This window comes from Chamaea fasciata, unplaced genomic scaffold (assembly GCF_029207755.1).
Source record: "Chamaea fasciata isolate MVZ Bird 193981 ecotype frontalis unplaced genomic scaffold, bChaFas1.0.hap1 SCAF_2, whole genome shotgun sequence".
Lineage (NCBI taxonomy): Eukaryota > Metazoa > Chordata > Aves > Passeriformes > Sylviidae > Chamaea > Chamaea fasciata.
The window spans coordinates 2,159,128-2,180,195 of NW_027094087.1; positions in this window are offsets into that span (position 1 = coordinate 2,159,128).

Genomic DNA, 21,068 nt, shown 5'->3' on the forward strand with positions numbered 1-21,068 from the left:
TTCGAAGGAGTCCCTTTTCTTTGAGCATGGGAGTAAATATTTCATCTTTTCTGTCCTCTTCCAGAGGCTCAGCTGTCTGACAATCCTGACGTTGAATAACTCAACCACTGCGTTCCAAAACTCGCCCATTTGGGGCTTTTTTAGTAACCGCCTTTGTGAAGAAACAAATATTGTTCTAATCATCCCTTGGGATGCATTAAGATCCAGCTCTGATTTTCATGGGATCTCCAACATACGAGAGCTTTTTTGAACTGTGTTTGCCCACATGTGAATATAAACATCACTTTCTGCTCCTTTCTGCATTTCACTTCAGAAACAGTATTTTCAGAGATGCCTCCAAAAGATGAATAAGAAATATTAAATAAATTAAACTGGACTCCCTGCATGTATCAAATGCAGTGTCCTGGTTTCGGGTTTTTTTCATTTATTCTCTAGAATAGTGTCTCATTGCATCTATCAATTATGCAAACCTGACAAAACCTTGCACATAAATAACTCCAATTTGTGTAAAGAGAAGTTACTCATATCCTGAAGTAGAAAAAGCCTCCAGCTTACATTTTGTTGGAGATTTTTCCTCACAAACTCAAGATTTTTTTCTCTTCTTGATGCCTTGGAAAGGCTGACCTGGAACAGAGAGTGGACAGAGCTAGAGACTAAAGCAGGTATTTATTGAAATTCCTCCAGGATCCACCTTGGGCAGGACAAGAGCCTGACCAGGGCTACACCCAAGGTGGACTAAGAATGATCACAAAATGGATGAGCAGTCACAAGATCTTACATTTTTTTTAAGTTTTGGTCCATTTGGATATCGGGGTTTAATTGTCCAATTACAGCTCCTGGTTGTCAGGTCCCATCCTTCTTGTTCCTCCCTTCAGCCCACCCCTGTTTGTGCTTTTGGGCTGAAAGTTTTCCTTGGTGTTCAGCAGGAAAAGGATTTATTTTGTGTCCCTGCTCTGTGAAGAGCTGACTGGCGCTGAATGTGAGGCTCAGAGCTGCACCCCTGGGCAGCACAGAATGTGAAAAACATGAAAGCTCAAACTTAAGGCATCATTCTTTAACACAAAACCAAGAACATCATCATTTAGCTTTTGGGGCAAACTTTCTTTCTGATCCGGCCTTTGACCTGGAGCACAGCGGCGTACAGGTGGTGTGATAGAACGGGAATAAGTGAAAAATAACGTTTAACAACACAAAGCCAGCTTCTTATGCGGTTTCTCTGCTCATTTGGGGAAGCATCTCATTGCACAATTACATCTACTAATGGCAATAAGTGATGATTTTCAATCTGTTCTCAATAAGCAATAGGCTTCAGCTGAGTGACTAAAATAAATGTGACGTCTACAAATATATTTGTACATAATTAGAGGCATATGCAATATCTGCCTGTTGAGTTTGCTGAAATCTCCCATCGCTTTTCTCCCTTTATTCTGGAATTCTGTGATTTCCTGACGAGTTGGCAATCACAGGTTTTGAATTTTATTGAGTGGGCACTCTCTTCTTGGTTTTAATTCTCTCTTGATTAAACCTTTCTGGTGGTTAGATTTGCATGCAGGGGGATGGAAACCAATTTCAAAGACAGATGTCCCTTTTCTTTCATCCCCCATGAAACTCTTCCATATGGAGAATGTCAGTCAGAAGCCTGGCCACCATTTAAAACCTACAGGATTTTATGAAGCAGGGGCAGGGCGATATTTAAGTAGTGCCCAGAGTCACCTCTGGCTCCTTCCAAGGGAATAATTTCACCTATAAATCTTTATTCATCTTGTTCCACTGATAAATCAGTACTGAGTATGAATTCTTTTAATACAAGGAACAGGCAATACTGCAGAGTGAGGAGTTTTCAGCATCTTTGGACTGGAATTACAGTGGTTTTCCACTAGTGGATGTAAAATTACATAGAAAGTTTAAGGAGCTTCTTACATTATCTTTCAAATTCTTCCTGGCTCAATATAAAAATCCGTTTGAGTGATTTCAAATAGCTTAAAAGAGAGATCCATCTTCCTGCTTCTTATTTGTGCTAACATCATCATCCACCATGTTTAGGAAATGATTCTTTTGCAAGGGGATATTTTCTTCTAATGGATTAAAAAAAACCCAAACATTTTCTGGCTGGGATAGTAAAGTTTAATCAGGAGGAAGAAGGTGATTTTTTTTTTGATCAGGACTTCTCTTGATTCTTATTTGAAATTAAAACTGCGAGATAGCCTTTAACTCAAAGATGCTGGATCAAACCTGTGAGAAGTCTTTACATAAACAGTTTTGACTCCCTAAACAAAACACTGTCTGAGCCACGTGCTCACACATATCTGGGAGATCAATCATGGAGATGGATTTTTCTCCCCAAATCTTCTCACTGCCTGCCTTGGAGTTCTGCAAGTGATGGTAAAGTGTGAAAGTAATTTAAGGCTGTCCAAAGGCTGCCTTTACTTTGTAACTTGGTGCTGGCTCTTTGCTGAGAGCCAGTTATGGATAAGCTTTGCCTGTTTATTTCCTGCTGACACCAGAGGATAACCCAAAGCTCATTAAATTATTAAATGCATGGCATGACAGCTTACTATACCTCATCTTGGTAGGGGCTGAACTCTGAGTGAAGAGAAATGACCACCAGCTCGAGAAATGCACTGCTGCTTTTGTCCCTCAAAAGGCAGATCACTGCTGTGCCCATGAGTGATGCTCCCATGCTCCAATATCGGGAAGTGACTGAAATGCTGAGCAAAAAAAAAAACAAAACCAAAACACACCATCAAACCATGGCTTTCATGTCTTAGATGTCCACTCCTTGGATCTGCTGCAAATACTCCCCACAAAAAGAAGCACTTGACTGCATCAGGCCCCAGCTAAAATTGTCCAGATCAGACAAAGTGTGTCCTTGACCCAAAAAAAAAAAACCAACCCACCCCTAAATCCACACCCACGTAAATTATTGTTAAAAATCAGCAGTTTGTGGTAAGGACCTGAGAGCAAGGCTTCACCCTTGGAAGCTGTAAGCAACTGATAATTAGATTTCCAGGCCTTGCTGTGACTCTTTACGGGTTTTTCAATCTCAGGGAGTGTAACTAAGCCGTAAATGATCTGCTGCGGCCTCGGGAAGCAAACCGAACCGACGTGTAGGGGATTTAGACCATTTCCATAAATACATTCAAAAACAAAACTGACGGGTGTTTTCAAACAGGCCTGGAGTGAAAAAAAGGAGAAATTTTGAGGGCCTGTGCAATCTCTGCAGCTGATATCTTCTCCATATGTGCCTGAGCTGCGCTCCAGCCAAGGAGCTCTCGGAGAGCTCGAGCTGCTCTGACGGAATCTCGCAACGCGCCTCTGGACTGGGATGGAGAGAGCGCGGCTAAAATTCCTGGCTAGGAAATACATCACTTATAAACAAACCCGCTCCAGGAAAAAAGTCATGGAAAGCACTGAAAGCAGTCACATGGCGATGCGAGATGTCAGCAAATGTCTTTCTTTGGACCCGAAAAAAAAGCTGAAAGTCAGCATGATTGAATGTCTCATGCCTGCTTCCTTATCAGGAGTCTTTTTTCTGGCCATTTATCTGAAAAAGTACCATATAAAATTAGAAAAACAAAAAAAGGAAAAGGAAAAACAAGCCTAGTCTCACTGCGCTAAATCACCATATCAACTGCAAACTCAGCATTGACTGCTGTCCCAAGCCAGGACCTGGTAGGATCTGATTATTAAAAGATGCCTCTGCCCAAATTAAGGTGCAAAGGAAACCATAGGTCAAAGTAAATAATAGGGATTTTATTTAACAGCAAATGTGGCATGGAGAGAGGCAGGGAGGAGAGAAAGAGACAGATTAAGTGGAGAGAGAGTCACCACCTTGTAGGTTCCTGCTGCATCCCTGCAGTGACCCTGGGATTTCTTTATCATTTTCACTTGATTTCTCTTCATTAAGTTCTCAGACATGTTTAGAATTTACAACTCCAAATGAAATATGTTCTTGAAGATGCTGTTTGGTTGTTTTTTTTTACTGTGAACTGAAAAATCTATTTGAAACCCTGTACAAAATTTCATAAGAAAGTGGTAAAGGTCTGGAGTGAGAGTGAGCTCGGTTAACAGTGGGTAATTTTAATTCACTGTTCCTGTGTCGTTATGAAATTAGATTTCTTGTTCTCCCAGCTGAAAAACACCCTCTGAACAAAAACAATGAGGTATCTCACAGGATGATTCAGATGCAGAATATCTCAGAACAGCTAGGAAATTCCAAGATAAAGCATGTAGCATTATATACCCCACTTTTCCCCTTTAACATTTATCATTCCAGAAAGCAGCCTGTGCCTCTCTGTGGATGCTCACACTATGAGGCACCACGAACATCCAAAGCAGCAGCTGGAAAAGGGCAAAAAGAGCTCAGGACTAAGTCTGTAAGACCCGAGCCAAAAAGGACAGCAGCTGTTATTTGGTTATTTGTGTTGGTTAAGTTGTATAAGTAGCAGATCATTTTCCACCCTAACACAATTATGTACTTGCAGAAGTTGTTGTTGTTGTTTTTAATTGCCTGAGGATGGTTTAATGCTATTAGCAGGATATCTCCAGTCTTTGAAAAGGAAATTAGGATTGTGAAATGCTGCATGGTTGTGGGAGTGAATATATTGTTGTTTCACCACTAGAATTCACAGAAAAAAGTCAGCTTTGCTATATCATAATTAAAATCTCAGTGGGAAAATACATGCATGACAATGGAGGTGTCTTGATTGGCATCAGACAGTCATGTGACTCTAAAAGCTTCTTAGAGCCATAAAACACAATGATATTTAGGACCTTCTCAAATCTTCATGACAGAGCTTGGACTGAGCATTATAATTTTGTGAATTGATTCAGATCATACTTTAATCATCATAAATATTTCAGAGTACTGGAAAAAAAGAGAATCATAATCACTTGTTCTCATTTAAAAGTGATTTAGGATGGAAGTTCAATGAAGCTATCTCCACTGGAAAGCCATTTCATTATCTTTAATTCAGTATACAGGGCAAAACCAGCCTCGGTTGAGGAGACATCAAGATCTGAGCTGTCTGTTCTTAATGTAACAGGTCCCTTGTTTGAATTACAGTTTTGAAGGTCATGACTGAGCAGAACAATTTTAACACAATTTCCCAGCAAACTCTGCCTGTTTCCTCCTCTCAGCTGCCAGACTCCACATGTAGCTCATATCCACCAGCCTCAGGTCAAGGAGGTCAGGTATTTTATAATTCCTTTCCAAAATCTGTTAAACCAGCCCAGCTTCTTCAACAAAGCAGCTGAAAGAGGTCCTGCCTTTAAAGCTGCTGTAGTATCATGATGAGATGGAAGAAGGTCAGTTGTTCACGGCCATCAAAGTCTCAAAACAAGTTTACAGTGACATTTCGGACTAATAGCTTGTTTCCAGATTCAGCTGATATTTACAGTGAGTTTGTAGAGTTCAAGAAAATCAAAGACCTCTGCAATCAGTGCAGATAAATATTTTTCTTGGTATGCTCTATCACTTGGACCACCTGCTTGCAGTTCATCTATCACTTTCACATACTGCATAGTTTATATAAAATATTATTTTCCATACTCTGTCTGCATATTTCTATCTGCATATGCATTCCTACATAAAAATCACCGATATCTTGCCAAGCACAATTTCAGGAGCAGTTTCTTAAACAAAAAATAAACCAAACCAAAACACCCATTTCACTGAATCACAGAATGATTTGGGCTTGGAAGGGACCTTAAAAACCATCCAGTTCCAATCCCCTGCCATGGGCAGGGACACCTTCCACTATCCCAGGTTGCTCCAAGCCCCTTCCAAGCTGGCCTTGGACATTTCCAGTTCAGCAGCTATTTAGAAATCCGTGTCATCCATGAATTAATGGCCACATGCCAGGCCCTGGTCAGCTATTGCTCACCAGTGGTCCCCAAAGCACAGAGTGACGGCACGTGGCTGAGGAGACACCAGGAGCTGTTCAGCTGCGGGACCTGTTCTGTGGACAAACACAGAACTTTGCCCCCACAACCTTGAAGTTTGGATCTTCTCACGTTCAGGCATTTGTTCAGCCGTGGTAGCCTGTGTCAATATTTGCATTTTTACCACGTCCACCCAGCCATTTCAGCTCTCCCCATTATCTCTCACAGGGATCAGGGTGAGTGAAAAGCACACGCACGACCCACCCGCAGCGCAGTCTCCAGGGCTATCCCAGTGCTGAGTGTAACCCTAACCTGGCTTCTGATTCAGATTAAAATCAAACAGGCATGCAGTTTAACTTATTCCCATCCTAAGGATACAGGGAACTTGGCTGCCTATGGAATTGAACTGTGCAGAGGTCAACCAAGAAACACCCTCGATGTCTGGGGGTGAAGCCACCACTCTAACGCCTGCACTGAAACCGCCCTGATGACAACTTGTTTTCTTCCTTGCTCCCCTCCCAGGATCTGGTTCTTGGATCTTCACCTGGGCTGCAGTCCCATGCCTTGGGGTCACAGGGGAGAAAGTGGAAGAGCAAGGGACATAATCCCGACTCTCCTAAACCCCAGGCTGTTTTCCCTCCTACTCGTAGCTGTCAGAGGCAGTTGAGAAATCTCCTGATCTGCTGCTAATCTCCGAAAAGCCTCTTCCAAACCACACGACCCTGGCTCTGACTTCACAAAAATCTCCCCGTCCAACAGAAGTGAGGCTTCTCCAAGCGCCAGTTACAGTCACAAATTGTGGTTTCTCGTAGGTGGAGGCGCCGTCAAAGGCTTGGCTGGGCCTGGTGCCTTCCTGGCCTTCCCAACACCCACGGGAAGCACTTTGGAAAAGGGAGAGCACCCGGCACCGGTGATGTCACTGCACTGGCTGAGGGGGACACACGCACACAGAGCACAGAACCTTGCACCGGCTGTGTGGGGTTCTCCCTGCAGCTTTTAATGCTTTTGGGTCAAACGTGGCAGCTACGAGGCCTCTCCCTGCTTGCGGCGGCAAAACATCAGAGGTCACACACACAGATCCTGGGCCAGAAAGGGAATTTATCTCCCACTGCCAGTCCCGTTAGAAACAAATAATCAGTATTCCAAATAATCAGTATTCCAAATAATCACTATCCCAGGCTGCAGGGACTCCCTCCAAGAGCCGTGCTTTCTGTTACACCTCGCTGCCCTGCTCAAAGGTCACAGGAGGAAGTCTGTGAAAGAACTGGAATTCAAATCCACGTCTCTCGAACACCAAATTTATTACGATTCTATAATTAATTTATCCTATGCAACGAAAATGTTATGCGTCTTATTTTATTATCCGGAAGCAAGGCTTTCTGTTTTTTACATTCCATCATGGGCATCAGTTCCATAAATACTTTCTGCACGTGACTGATCCGACGCCGGGTCTGAAGTCAGCCTGCTAAAACCCACGGCTGCAAGATCGAGGCCTAGGTTTGTTTTCAGTCATCCTTATAAGAAGTTATTTATCTTCTGAATCCCCTAAGCCACATCTCGGGAGGTTTTTAGGAGGAAACCTAAAGGTGTGCCAGAGGCTGGGCAGATACGTGCCCTGTCTTCTTTTCAGTCTCCCAACGTGCTCTGTTAAAGCAACAGCTTGTTACCCCCTCAGAAAAATGAGTGGAAATAGTCAGAAATATGAATGCATGGATCTGTGGTACCCTCAAAGAAAAATACGTGAATCCCTTTTGACATCCTTCACTGAAGTCTACCACTCTTTTCAGCTGTTACCATTTGTGACACTCGCTTGGAAGGCAAACGGTCCCATGGGGGAAAACCACCTGCAATCCTCTCAAGAGAGTGAGCAACACCGGCAGCAAGCCTGGATCACGGCAGGGTTTCACCGTAGTAACAAAGAGTAAGTTTAGCTCCAAACTGGACCAGACCCAGCTCCTGCGAGCTGCCATCCCTCCGTCCACAGTCCTGCAGTGCCATCTGCAGCTGCCTCACTGCATTTGGATTTCTCCACGAGCGGCCTCACATCGGCATTGGCAGCAGCATCCTCCCTGTAAACATTCGGAGTGTTCAGTGGCAGGCAGACTTTTTTTCCCCCCACAAATATTGTCGTGCTAAAATAACCAAAATACCCCTCTTTTTCGAGATTGTGTTTGTTCTTTCTCCAGCTTTTTTTTTTTAAACTCTCTGCTTTATCTCACTGCTCCGCCGTCTTTGCCAACTGAATGTCAGATACAAAGTGAAACATATTTATTAACCCAGAAGGTTTGTAATACACTGAGAAATAAGACCCTTTAGAAGTTGTGCAGGATGTCCTAACTACACACAGAAATTGTTTTAAATTCATTTAACTACAGCTACAGCATTAAAACTGGGGTTTAACTGAATATATCCCCTAACATCTATCACCAGGGAAATATTTAAAAATAATAAATCATAGAATGGTTTGGGAAGGATGGAACCCTGGAGATCATTTCGTTCCAACCCCTGTCATCCACGGGACACCTTCCATTATCCCAGGTTTCTCCAAGCTCTAGTGACCAACCTGGGACACTTCCAGGGATCCGGGGGCAGCCACAGCTTCTCTGGGCACCCTGTGCCAGGGCCTCCCCACCCTCACATGGAACTATTTCTTCCTAATACTCAACCTAAACCTACTCTCTTTAAGTTTAGAGCCATTCCTCCTTGTCCTGTCCCTCCAGGCCCTTGTCCCAAGTCCCTCACCAGCTCTCCTGGCACCCCTTTTAGGCACTGGAAGGCACTTCAATATCTCTGTGGAGCCTCCTGTTCTCCAGGCTGAACAATCCCAATTCTGGGATTGAAATATCCCAATTGAGCTGAACAATCCCAGCTGTGCCTCGGCTGATCTTCATTGCAGAGATGTTCCAGCCCTTGGATCATCTTTGTGGCCTCCCCTGGACTTGCTCCATTTAATTGCCAGAGGGGATGCATGTGGAAATTTAAAGTGTAACACAGGGATCTGTCAGACAGGGGAACACGGAGAGAAGGTGACCCGTGACTTGTTTAATACCAAAAGTGCTTTCTGCACAAAGTGCTTCAAGGAAATGGTTTGTCAGAGTACAACTAATCCCACCTGCCAGTGTGTGTCCTTGCAAGTGTTAGCACAGCAAAAGCAGAGCCAGGACATAAAGATCAAGGACACTTCAGTATTAAAAACTATTTTTAACAGGAGGTAAATTACATTCCCTGACATGATTTTTTATCTTAAATATTTTGCCCTATGTGAAAGAGTCAGTGCAAAGGAAAAGAAGATTTATGGCTGTATGGCAGGACAAATTGTAGTGGTAAATGAAGAGATTGTGTTACCAGAGACATTAGAGTTTAAAATACTTCATAAACCTGGGCAGGATTGTGCTTGACTTTTCATGTAGCCAGACTGACATCTTGTGGTTTGTGCAGGACATCTGAGAGTGCATCTGAGGGGAATTAACTTGTACTTCGCTAGAGCACTGTAAAGTTACACACTTTTCTTTCAGCAGAACAGTGTGTGACTCCTCACTGTGTCATGGGTTGCAGCCAGGAAATTTGGAATCGTAGAATCAGAGAATACCCTGAGCTGGAAAGGGAACATCAAGGATCACTGAGTCCAACTCCTGGCCCTGCACAGACACCCCAAGCGCCACAAACTGTGCCTGAGGGCACTGAATGTCTCCTGCACCTGCAGTTGTGAATTCTTACAGAAAAACTGGGGCTCCTCTTATCAACAGGTCACAGTTGCTAATGCCACGAATGCTGCGCACGCTTCCAAAGAGCAATTCAGAGCAAGAGCACACCTAAAGCTGGGAACTATCCAAAGTCATCATCTCTGCCTCTCCCCACGGAGGATGAAGAAGGAGTGAGACCTGTCTCCTAAGCCAGGACACTTGGGCTGACCCAAATTAAGGGGCAAATGTCCCAACAATCCTTGCAAGACCTTGCAATCCTGATGCCTGGGCAAATATTCCTGCTCAGGCTTCCCACACCCAGGCGCCGGGAACTCCGTGTGGCCATCGTCCCCTGAGGACAAGTGGCACAAGAACACTCTGTGGGAGAATAGAAAGGGAGGAATTAAGGTCACCATGCTAAGAGAGGTGTTTCTGAGGGCAGACTGGAGCCACATGCCCAAGCACATCAAATTACTCCGGCTGAAGTTACAGGGGATCAGCAGCTCGAGCTGGCCTGGAGCTATAAACTCAGCCAAGAGTCTCCCACACAGCCCCACTCCTGCACCTCCAACACAGCCTGGATGAAATGTCCTTGCTGTCCCAGCTGGGATCTGCTCTTCATCAACACCTGACATTCACACCAAATTGCAGTTTAATGCCCATGCCTAAACGCATAAAGCTTGCTGATAAAAGTGGACCGCAGCTATTTGGTTACAGTTACTGAGGCACCCATAGGCGGGACTTGGTGTTCCCATCTCTGGTCCCCAAGTTGTTCCCATCCTTCCCAATTCTGCTCCCAAGCCATTTCTCTGCTTCTTTGCATTTTGAACAAACTCTGCCTATAAAACTTCCAGTCCTCCCACAGGAAGGGCGACATATTCCCTTCTTTTTTCCCACAAGCGAATTCAAAATTCTGGCCCCAAAAGGGGGCAGATATTTAAAAGCAGAGTATTTAAAGCAGAGCTGGAGGGCTGTGTGGGTGAGAGGGCACCATGCCTGCATGAGCCCTCCCAGCTTTGCCCTCTTTTCCCACAGCCACGAAAAAAAGAGAACAGTAGTTCATTCCGTTTCTCATTTTCCATTTGTCTTTGTAACAAGCCCTTAAAACACAAGCGTTTTCTAAAGAATGAGAGATTTACCTATCATTATTGTGAGCTAGTGGGCAGTGTTTGGAGATCTCTGAACTTTCTTACAACCCAGAGCAGCCCCCCCAGCCACAGCTGGCAGCACTGGCACTGTTAAAGCCAAGACAAAGTCATGCTCACAGCACTTTATACCTGGACTCGCAAACTGAATATCACATTGGGCCTGGACAAAGTGAAGAGGCAAAATGAGGATCTTCTGCTTCCTCCAGCACCAAAATACTTTGTGTTCTTGGAGAGATTCACCAGCAGTCAGCAGCTCTGTGCAGCTGAGGGAAATCCTTTCAGGGCTGAATTCTTTACAAGCAAAGCCCCAGGAGTCAGACCCAGCCTACTCTGCACTCCTCAGGTAAGTGCTGCTGGGATTTATTTTAGTTGGTTTCCAGCAGCATTCACGTGGAGCTAATTATGCAGCCCACACTGCTGTTAATTACAGCCAAACCTAGTCCTCCACATGCAGCACCCCCCAAACATTACCCCATGAAACTGCAGCTTTGCAGTTATTGCACTTCATTTTGTGCAGTTTCCCTTATGCTACCCCGAACGCATTTTCATTCTCTGCCCAGGAGCATTCCAATCCCTCCAGTAGCAAACAATAAATGAATCTTAGGAGGCTCTAGTGTACTTAGGAGGCTCTGGTGAACCTATGAAAAGAGGCAATTTATTTCTGAACTTGGCACTAGGCACAGCGTGCCTTGTAAATGTCAATTTGTGTATGTGTGAGCATCTGACACTGCTCAGCAGCACATGGCTGGGGCCAAGAACTTGACTGACTCTGGCTGATTTGGAAGCCTAAAAATATTCCCTTTTATCAATGTCCACCTTTTTGTGCTGATTTGTATGCTAGCAAAACCCCAAGCAGGCGGTGGTTTCATGGGAGAGGGGGATGGCCTGCCACAAACAGTGTGACGACGCAGTTTGCACCACTTTGATTTTTTGATTATTCCAACTGTTTGCCCGTTGGAAATCTGCTGGAATCAGAGACATTTTCATCTCTTTAATTGCTTTGTCTTCATTTAGATGCAGTGCCCAAAGGGCCACTGGCAAGCAGAGATGCAGCTGAATAAGTCAAACGCATTGTTTTTACTACTGTAGGTCTCACCGTGAGCCCAGTTCTCCTCCCATTGACGTCAACAGTAAATCTTCCAATGGATTCAGTGAGAGCCAAAACACTCTGGTCACACCCTGTTATGTTTTATACCAGCAGTACTGTGGGCTCCAGCTTCAAATTCTAGCTTTTATTACAATATGGGAAATGCAGGGAACTTGAAAAGAGAGGGCTTGATGGTAAATGTGTGCATTTACGTGGCAGGATGCTTAGTTTGTCATTGGAGCGTGACAAAGGTTGAGTGCCAAAAGAAAATCTTCACAAACACCAAGAAAAAATGCCAAGTTTCTAACTTTTCTTAGAACAATATGATAATAGTGCACTGTGACAAACCAGTAGAATACTTAAATGACACCCTAAGTGTGCAGCTTGGATAAGCCAATTTTTCTATTTCAGCTTTGTCTCCCCTTCCTTAGCACTTTGCTATGCCCCACATAAATGAAGTGGCTTTCACAGACACTTCCTCCAACAGGAGACCAGACTCTTCCCTGTCTCCATTATTAAGTCAGGCTGCAAGCAGGGAAAAGGGAGGTTGCGTGAATTCTGCACAGTGATGCCTCAGTACACGTCACACTTCAAACTCCTCACCTTCAAGGGATGACTCCAACAAGTAAACCGAGCCTACAAAAATGTTGGTCCTATCAAGAGATTTCAGATGGTGAGCCATGAGGAGCAAGAGGATGTCACATCCTTTGTGGGGCTGCAAACTGCAGGGGACAGTCAGCAGGGCGACACTCAGCACACCCCACACTCCATTTTCCTGACAGACTACTCTGTGACACTGAGGGAAAAGTAAGTCCCTGGATGAAAAGCTGCAGAAGCCACCTTCATACGTGTTAAATATTCCTGCAAAAGCTGGCACAAGGTTTAAAGGCATCATTGGTGGAAGTCAGCAGCCAGTGAAGGAAGACTCCTTCAGCAGGGAGGCTGGACTAGACACCTTTCAAAAGTCTTTTCCTGCCTGACCCATTCTGTGATCCTGGGATTTGCAAAAGCCAGAGGATGCAGGAAACATACACTTCAAATGCTGTGCAATGTCCCTTGCCTTCAATGAGCCAGCAAGTGAAACTTCCTGCACACAGACCAGAATAATGTCTGGCTTTTGAGGAGCAACATCCTGCAGATCGAGAAAAATCCCAACATCGCACAGACCAACCTGCTGCCTGGAAGGAAACACCTCCAGGAAAACCACCCTTGAAACACGAATTTTGCTATTTCTGCATGATCACCATACTGCTTTTAGCAGGTCCTCTGGGAAACTCAAGAGAATAAAGGGTATTTGGCATTGTAGAAGTGTAAAACGAGATGAGCAAACTTAGTTATTGCCATGCCATTCCTTGGACCACCCAACCTTAGCCTCTAAATTACGTGTGGCTGCAACTCTAACGCGTAACAAGAGCTGCACTTGTGCTCTGGCTAGCAGATCTGTAAAAATCATATATTCCTGCTGATATTAGGAGTCATAACACTTTTTTTCTTCCTGAAGTAGATACTTATTCTTATTTGTGCCCCTTGTGAATACGGCAAAGCCACATCCATTAAGGAACAATGAGCTCTGCTCGGCATCATGTTTCCATATGCTCTGCTGCTCTGCATTGTGAGTTAATGGATTTCTGTTCTGCATCACGTATCAATATGTTCTAAATCCAAGGCCATAATCCTGTCTCTCCAGACAGCCTCCGCAAGACAAGGAATGAAAAAGATTAACCAGAAACAGGATCTGAAGAATGTGTGCTTGCATAAATGCAATGCAAGACAAAGTTTGGCTGGCGGGAAGTTATCGTGACAAGAAGTCGAGGGGATTGCATCTTGTATTTCAAGAAGATCAGAAGCCAGCAGAGCTGGAAGATGGACAAACGTGTCTTGCGGACTCAACAAAATGCCATAAAAGCTGCTGTTACATAGGCATGAAACAACATCATGCCGTATTTTCTGTGCTATTGCTCAGAGTGTGAGTCAGTAATGTAGAAGGCCTTTCAGCACATATTTTGTATTTACTTTGTTTTCCCTTCTGGTAAAAAAAAAAATGGAGAAAGAAAAAATCAGATTGTGCATCTAAATTTTTTAATTGCTCCTTCAATGTAAGGAAATAAATTCACACTTTCACAGTTGCAGGTCTTGGGGAAGAGATATTTTTTCTGCGTGGCTGAGCTTTTAGGGCAGCAGCACATCCGAAAGCCCACTGCAGATGGATCCCAGCAGTGGGCAGAGCTGGAAAACTGCATTGGAATGGGTCATGCATAGCCTTGCTACTGGCACAACATCAGCCTCATGAGAAAGTCAGAAAAATAAACCAGAGTGCTAATAAAAGATGCAAAAATAGTAGAAGAGAGGTCAAGCATTATCCCAAATGCTGTATTGACCCTGAAGCCAGCTCCTCCATTAGGGGCACTTCAGTTTTATTTCAGTGAGGGCAGGGGTGGAAGAAATAAATATTTATTTGTATTATTTACATCCCTTTCTTTCCTTATGAAAACAGTAGGAAACCAGAATAGGCACCCTTCAGCTCATGGCAACTGCAGGCAGACTATAAATGGCAATAAACCTTGAGTTAGGGGCTTAGTCAGGAGATTTTATGGCAGATGCTCAGAGCAAGAGACATTTCAAATCCTTCACAGTCCCGGAGACGTGGAGTTCCCAGCTCCCACCCTGAGAGTAAAGATTTGCTGGGTTTTACAAGCTAATCAACCCAGGGTAATTTTTTATAAAGATAGCACAGCAATAGGGTAAATTATGTGGAGGTTTTCTTCTGCAAGTAACCACAAATTGCTACACACTACGAGTAACCGCAGATTGTAAGTGCCATTTGCAAGTACTTACAGTACCAGGAGTTCCTTAGACTAAAGAGCACTGAAATATTGAGTCATACACGCTCAAAAAATCATCTTTTGCAAAAAAGGAAAAGTAGTTTTTGGACTCAGCCTACAGACACTTAATGTTTTATTATACTTTAATCAAAGCCCAATTAGTCATAAGATAAATTTAAACAGACTTCAGCAATAAAATGTCTGTCCCGGGCCTGTCTTACGCAACTCAAGAGCAAAAGAATAAGGGGTTTTTAAATGGAAAACAGTTTTGTTTGAGTTAAAGAACATTTATAAAATCAGCTGCCAAATCACAGGCTTTGCAAAGGAAAAATATTTTAATTGGCTTTCAAATTTTTCCTGATGAGGCAAATCTGTTATCTTTTCCATCTGTGCACCTAAAAGCATCCTCTGGCTAGAAGGAGCTCTTCAGGTGCTATGTTAGTGCTGTCATTATTATTCTTAGCATGATATCTGGACGATCGTGGTAGGTCTAGAAGATGTTTTCCTGATGGCACACAAATCTTGTCAGGGAACGCACTCCAGTCTGCTCTCAGCTGGTGCGTAGTAAAGATAAATAACTAAAGAATTCTCCATGTGACTTCACGCAATATCCTTGGTAAACTATTTATTATGTCTGGGGCTATACAATGCCCTGTCTCCCACTCTCCACTTTGCACAATTTAGTGATTAACGGTTAAAAAAGGCAAAACCCCTGCCAGCTTGAACAAAAAGTCCTGGGGACTTGATACAGCTGGGCACGGTTCCAAATCGGAGGAGGCGCCAGTAAACCGGTGCAGAACGTTACTGATCTGCTCCAGCCATGAGAGATCAGGATTTCAGCTTGGACAAAGCACCCCGAGTCAAACACGGTCAAGCAGCCAGCTCAGGAGTCCTCAGGATGTCCCTGGATGTTGATGGTCCAGGTCTGGTGCAGTGTCACAGCTCGCTCCGAGGAAGCCCTGTGATGGTAGGGGGATACTGTGCTCACAGGGGACCCCAGCCCTGCATGTCCCTGGGTGTCCCTGGGTGTCCCTGGGTGTCCCTGGGTGTCCCTGGCTGTCCCTGTGTGCAGGAAGGGCAGAGCAGGCCCAGGCTCTGCTCCAGGCCCAGCAATGGCCCCAGAGCACGGGCAGGGGCTGATCCCAGCGATTCCCCTGCACAGGAGGCAGAGCTTCTGCCCTGGGCAGTGCCCAGCCCTGAGCAGAGCCCGGAGAGGTGGGGAGTCTCTCCCTGGGGATATTCCAGAGCCACCTGGACACACTCCTGTGCCCTGGGATGTCCCTGCCTGAGCAGGGAGGTGGCACCAGATGCCCCTTCCAGCCTGAGCCATCCTGGGATTCTGTAGGCAACATTTTCCAGGGCCCCAGTTCAGCAAAAAGACTTTTGCACGTGGTTAATATGAGTTTGCTGAAGGTTCCTCTGTGCAAGGCAAAGCTGCTCACCTGGGACAGGGAACAAACTCTCTCCTCAGCAGGAGACATTTAATAAAGTGCAGGCAAGGTCTAGGACTCCACATCTACTCTACAAACAGAGTTTTCTTCAACCAGTGTGAGATGGACACTTAATTTGCAAAAATAAACCCGCTGCTTTTCGCACATATGAGTGACATATGGAATTTCTTTGCAGGGTTTCACAAGCAAATGAGATGTGGGCCAGAATTCCTGCAGAACAGAATCATAATTCAGAGGTATTGAGATTGGCCAGAAAATCTTATGACTGGCACTTCCTAAACCAGGTGCTTAATCCTGCAACTTGATGCCTTAGGATTTTTATAAATGTCAGGAATTGCTTCAGGGAGCTTGTTCAGCTGATTTGGAATTTTTGCCGTTTTCAGAAGAAATGTGAAACATAAACTGCTTTCTTGTATCCCTGCAGAAATTCCTGCCTGTTCAGCAGCTCTTAATTCTAGACCCACCTAGATACATCCTGGTTTCAAATTTGTTTCTCTCAGCAATCCTGAAAACAAGCCTGGCCATGAAAACCCAACACAACTTTGTCTTTTGTTATGAAATACCCCACTCCAGCTCACCACAGTGCAGAGATATCACAGCACTCCGGGAAAGCAGTGCAATGTACAGAGAGAAACAGGGAGAAAAGCAGTGCTGGAATGATGAGAAGAGCAGGCAGCTCTCCAAAGACGGCAAAAGGAATAACTGAACAAACACAAATACAAGTACAATCTTTCCCATAAGACAGAGCTCAAAACCAGAACAAGCAAAGGCACTTTAACTGCAAATTCTGTTGTGATTTTGTGATCTGCTGTTCAGGGGTTGTCGATCTCTTGTTTCGGTAGGTTGTCCAGAACAAAGGACAAGGGATGAAGTAGAGAGGGAAGAGCAGGGATAAAAAATTTGAAGAAAGGTGGATGGATGTGTCCATGCAGTGCCTGGATGAAAGGGAGGTGGCACCAGCACTGCCAAGTCCACCTCCACAAGCTCTACAAGCTGCCTCCTTTGTTTCCTTGGTTTCTACTAGAGGTGACCCAGGTAGGAACATCGTGCTGCAATTCTGCTGAAATTTCCACAGAAAACCTTCTGGGGCTTTTTCAGGCTGGAAAACAAATCGCAGAACTCCATGTTCAAAGCAACTCAAGCCGTGTTGGCTTCTGAGTTTTCACTCTTCTACTGAACTGGACGCTCCAGTACAATCCCTTTAACCACGGAATGAACCTCTTAGAATAAAAAGCCAGCTCTCCTCTTTGCACAGCACTCAGGAGGCAAGTTCACACTCCACCTGAAACAAGCAGCATCGGTGTTCCCTCCTTGCTTCAGGAGACTGCAATTTGCCTCCTGTACATCCATCTGCACACAAACATGTGTGGTTTGGCCCTGATCAGGGTCTGGAGAGAAGCTTTTCCCTCAGCAAAAACCCAGATCAGCTCTACTTAGAAATATGTGGATGAAGCACTCAGAAGGCTGAATAAACAAAAACATTCTTGCAGATTTGAGGCAGGACGACTTGGCAACATATTTTTGGAGGAATTTAAATCTTCAGTTACTCCTGGAATTCCTACAGCACTACCAATTAAATCTACAAGTCAATAAATAGCAAACTGTGCCTGGTAATTAAAGACTGCAGGCTGCTCTCCTCACTCTAAAGGGTTGCACAAAAGCATTTTGTTTCCTATGCTTTTTTGAAGCTTGTTTTCCAAGATAAGCAATCAACTGTTAGCAAATCCCAACAGGATTTTCAAATAGAATTGAAGAAAAGCAAAGATACTCTTTTGTTAAAAAAGTAGAAGAATGCCCAGCCATGGAGAGGAAAGTCCCTACTTTAAATAAATGCATTAATTAAAATGGAATCATGGAATGGGGTTCTGGGCTCCCAGAGCACACAGCCAGGGCATGTCCAATCCTCTCATCCACCTGCAGATATTTTTAAAACGGAGTGAACCCTCCATTTACTTAAAATTAGCACTGTTACTTCAGCTTCTACTAAATTCTTGGGGGTTTTCTCCTGAGTTTAATGAGCTTAGCAGTGCTTTTACAGAGTAAGTGTTTAACATGTGCTGACCATACAACCAGAAGGATAATTTCCACTGGAGAAAATGATTTCAAGCTCCATAAATCAGAAGCGAATTTACAATGTTCTCCTCTAATTGCTGGGAACAGTTTGAACGCAAGAGGAGAACAAAAAGATAATAAAATAAAAAAAGCATGTTTTAATATATTGCAAACAAAAGAATCTACTGTATTGTTGTAGTGACATCAATTCACTCTCTGCTGAGTACCAGGGGAGTCCTAAATTCAGATGTCACATGTGGTAATTACTGCAAGCTCCCTGAGCCAATTGGGTAAAAAGGAATAGGAAAATAAGGAGGAGCCTCTTAACAGCACGCTTGCACAACCCAAATGTCCAGATCAGAAATAAAATTATCAGACCTCTTACAGCCTGTCAGGAATTCTTTCCTATAAGAATGCATGTGAAACTGCTATAAAGGTGAAGGCTGCTGGGATTTCAAGAGATTCACGAAGAATGTCTCCTGTAAGGCCAAGACAAACTACAAAATAAATGCATGCGTGAGAATTACAAATCTGCTGAAGCAGCACAGCATCACTGGAATAGGTACAACCACCCATCTTGAAACAATAATTGCATCTGGAAGCTTAACCAGAAGTTAAACCTTAAACCCCAGATAAGCCTGATTGTAATATGAGCAAAATTAATCTTCAGGCCAGGAGCGTGGTGGAGAAATAAATCTCAATTTCTTACAGGTGTTAAAAATCAAAATAACATTCGGCATCCAAGGCTTTTGTTTGCAAATCCATCGTGGGCCAAAGCTTCTCATTCTTTATGGATTCATTTATAACTCATTTTGCAATCACTTGCTGCACGCCACATGCAGCGTTCTGTGAAATCAGCTAATTAATTACAAAATGCTGAACTGGACATACCCAGACCCAGCACAAAATAAAATTCCTACCGCTCATTTGAAAGTCAAATTTGGAAAACGGAGAGGGGAGACAGCAAACCTGCATTTCTGGGAGACATCAGGGGACTTTCAGGCACAAATCTTGAGCTTCCAGACGTGAAGATGCAAAGCCTGCCCGCTTTATTGAGAATATCTTCATGTTGTCAGCAATGCCTCAGAGGTCCCACTGCACAAACGTTGCCTGCTGGAGCATGGCTGGCAGGTTGTGTTTATTAGGAAGTGGAATATGAGGTCGGGGAGGGTGCTGGACCTCAGGATCCACGACAGAAATGTGTGTGGGGTTTGCACAGTGCTTGCGTTCTCCTGGCTCCTGTTTGCCTCTCATGGGCGCAGTTACCAAAAACCATCATATGTGGCCCCAAAAGCCAATGAATCTTCCTGAAACTCCTCTGCCTGCTGCTAGGACAGGATGCACAAGAACCACACTGCTTTCCCAGGCACCTGGATGATGAAAAGAAATTTTCCAGAAATAGGAGGAGGATGCTGGAAGCACAAGACCCACCATCAGCTGGCAAAGCTGACAGAGCAATGTGTCTCTAGGGAACGCAGCATCACGAAGCAGCTGCGCCCAAATCTCTGTATCAGACAGGGCTGAGAGGAGCAAGAAGATCAGGAAAATGCCTAGTGACTTGGCAACTGCAGTTCACAACATTTGTGCTCAAAACTGTCTGCCCGCTTGCCAAAAATCCATCGAAGAAAAAAGCCCAGCCTGGCTCTTTTGCCTTGGTGACCATCGGTGCTCTGACGGGATGTGGGGAGGGAGGTGGCTGGGGGAACGTCAGAGCCATTTCAGGAGTGAACTGTGCGAGGAATACACACGGGAAAAAGCAAATGGAAACTGCTGGGAGTGTGGGGACACACTGGTCCCTACTGGTCCTGCCTCTGAGGCAGCGGAGGCAGTGCCACGTCAGGGCAGTGCATTTATCATTTCCATAAATCTGTGATACTTTAAGCATCGACATGATCTAGTGGAAGGCATCCCTGCCCATGGCAGAGGGGCTGGAACCGGATTATATTAAAGGTTTTTTCCAGCCCAAACAATCCTGTGATTTTATCATTGTATGATAACTTTGACTAGTAGAAGATATAATTGCAATGGCTAGGCTTGTAACAAGCGCTGTTGTCCTTTAAGAGACAGGGATAATTCTCTGGGTGAATTCATCATTCTTACCTGTCATGCATCCTCTGTTCAGATGTCCTGCCAAAAAAAGCATCGGGCTATCTGGCGGTACAGTTTGAAGATGTGTGGGTTACTGTGCCAGCCTAAAGGCCAAAACTGTTAAAGGGATGATCTCTGTATATCGTACAGAAGAACAGGACAGTTCCTTTAGGGAAATTCCTGTTGAATCTGGAATCCTGTGCCTTGCAATGCACCAATTTTTGCTTCAGAAAAAAACAACGAGGTATGTGATCATGTAATTCTACGTTGCTTCTTTTCTTCTTTTTATTTAGAACTTTTTAATGGAAACTTGTTGGCACAGTCAACGCTAATGAGCACAACTGCAGTGGGCTGCAAATAAAGAATCACATTTAAGACAGAAAAGAAAACAAACTTGTTCTTGTGACTTCAAAACATCGTTTTTTCCTTTTTTCTTCTAAACATTAACAAGTCCTTACGTATTAATCAGTATGTGTGATGCCTGAGACTTCTCAAAGCATGTGCCCTTTTGATTTGTCTGACTATTAATATTGTCATTTATCAGGAAACACTACTGTAAAAGATACCCAAGATAATTTCTTCATTTAAATTTCAGGAAAAATCTCACTAGCGCTTACTCTGCTTCAGACAGGGAATCACCATGAACTATAAAAATCCATAGAAGGGACTTATTTAAAGAATAATTCTAGTAGAATTGGTTTACTAAGATGTAAGTGAAAACACACACTCATTTCCAGGGCATAGTAAGAATTAAAATACGCCTTCCTCTAGCAAGTAACAGCTGTAAGTTGTTTTAAGTCTTGAAGGGACAAACTGAAATTCATCCATTAACGTCTAAAGAAAAATGTTAACAT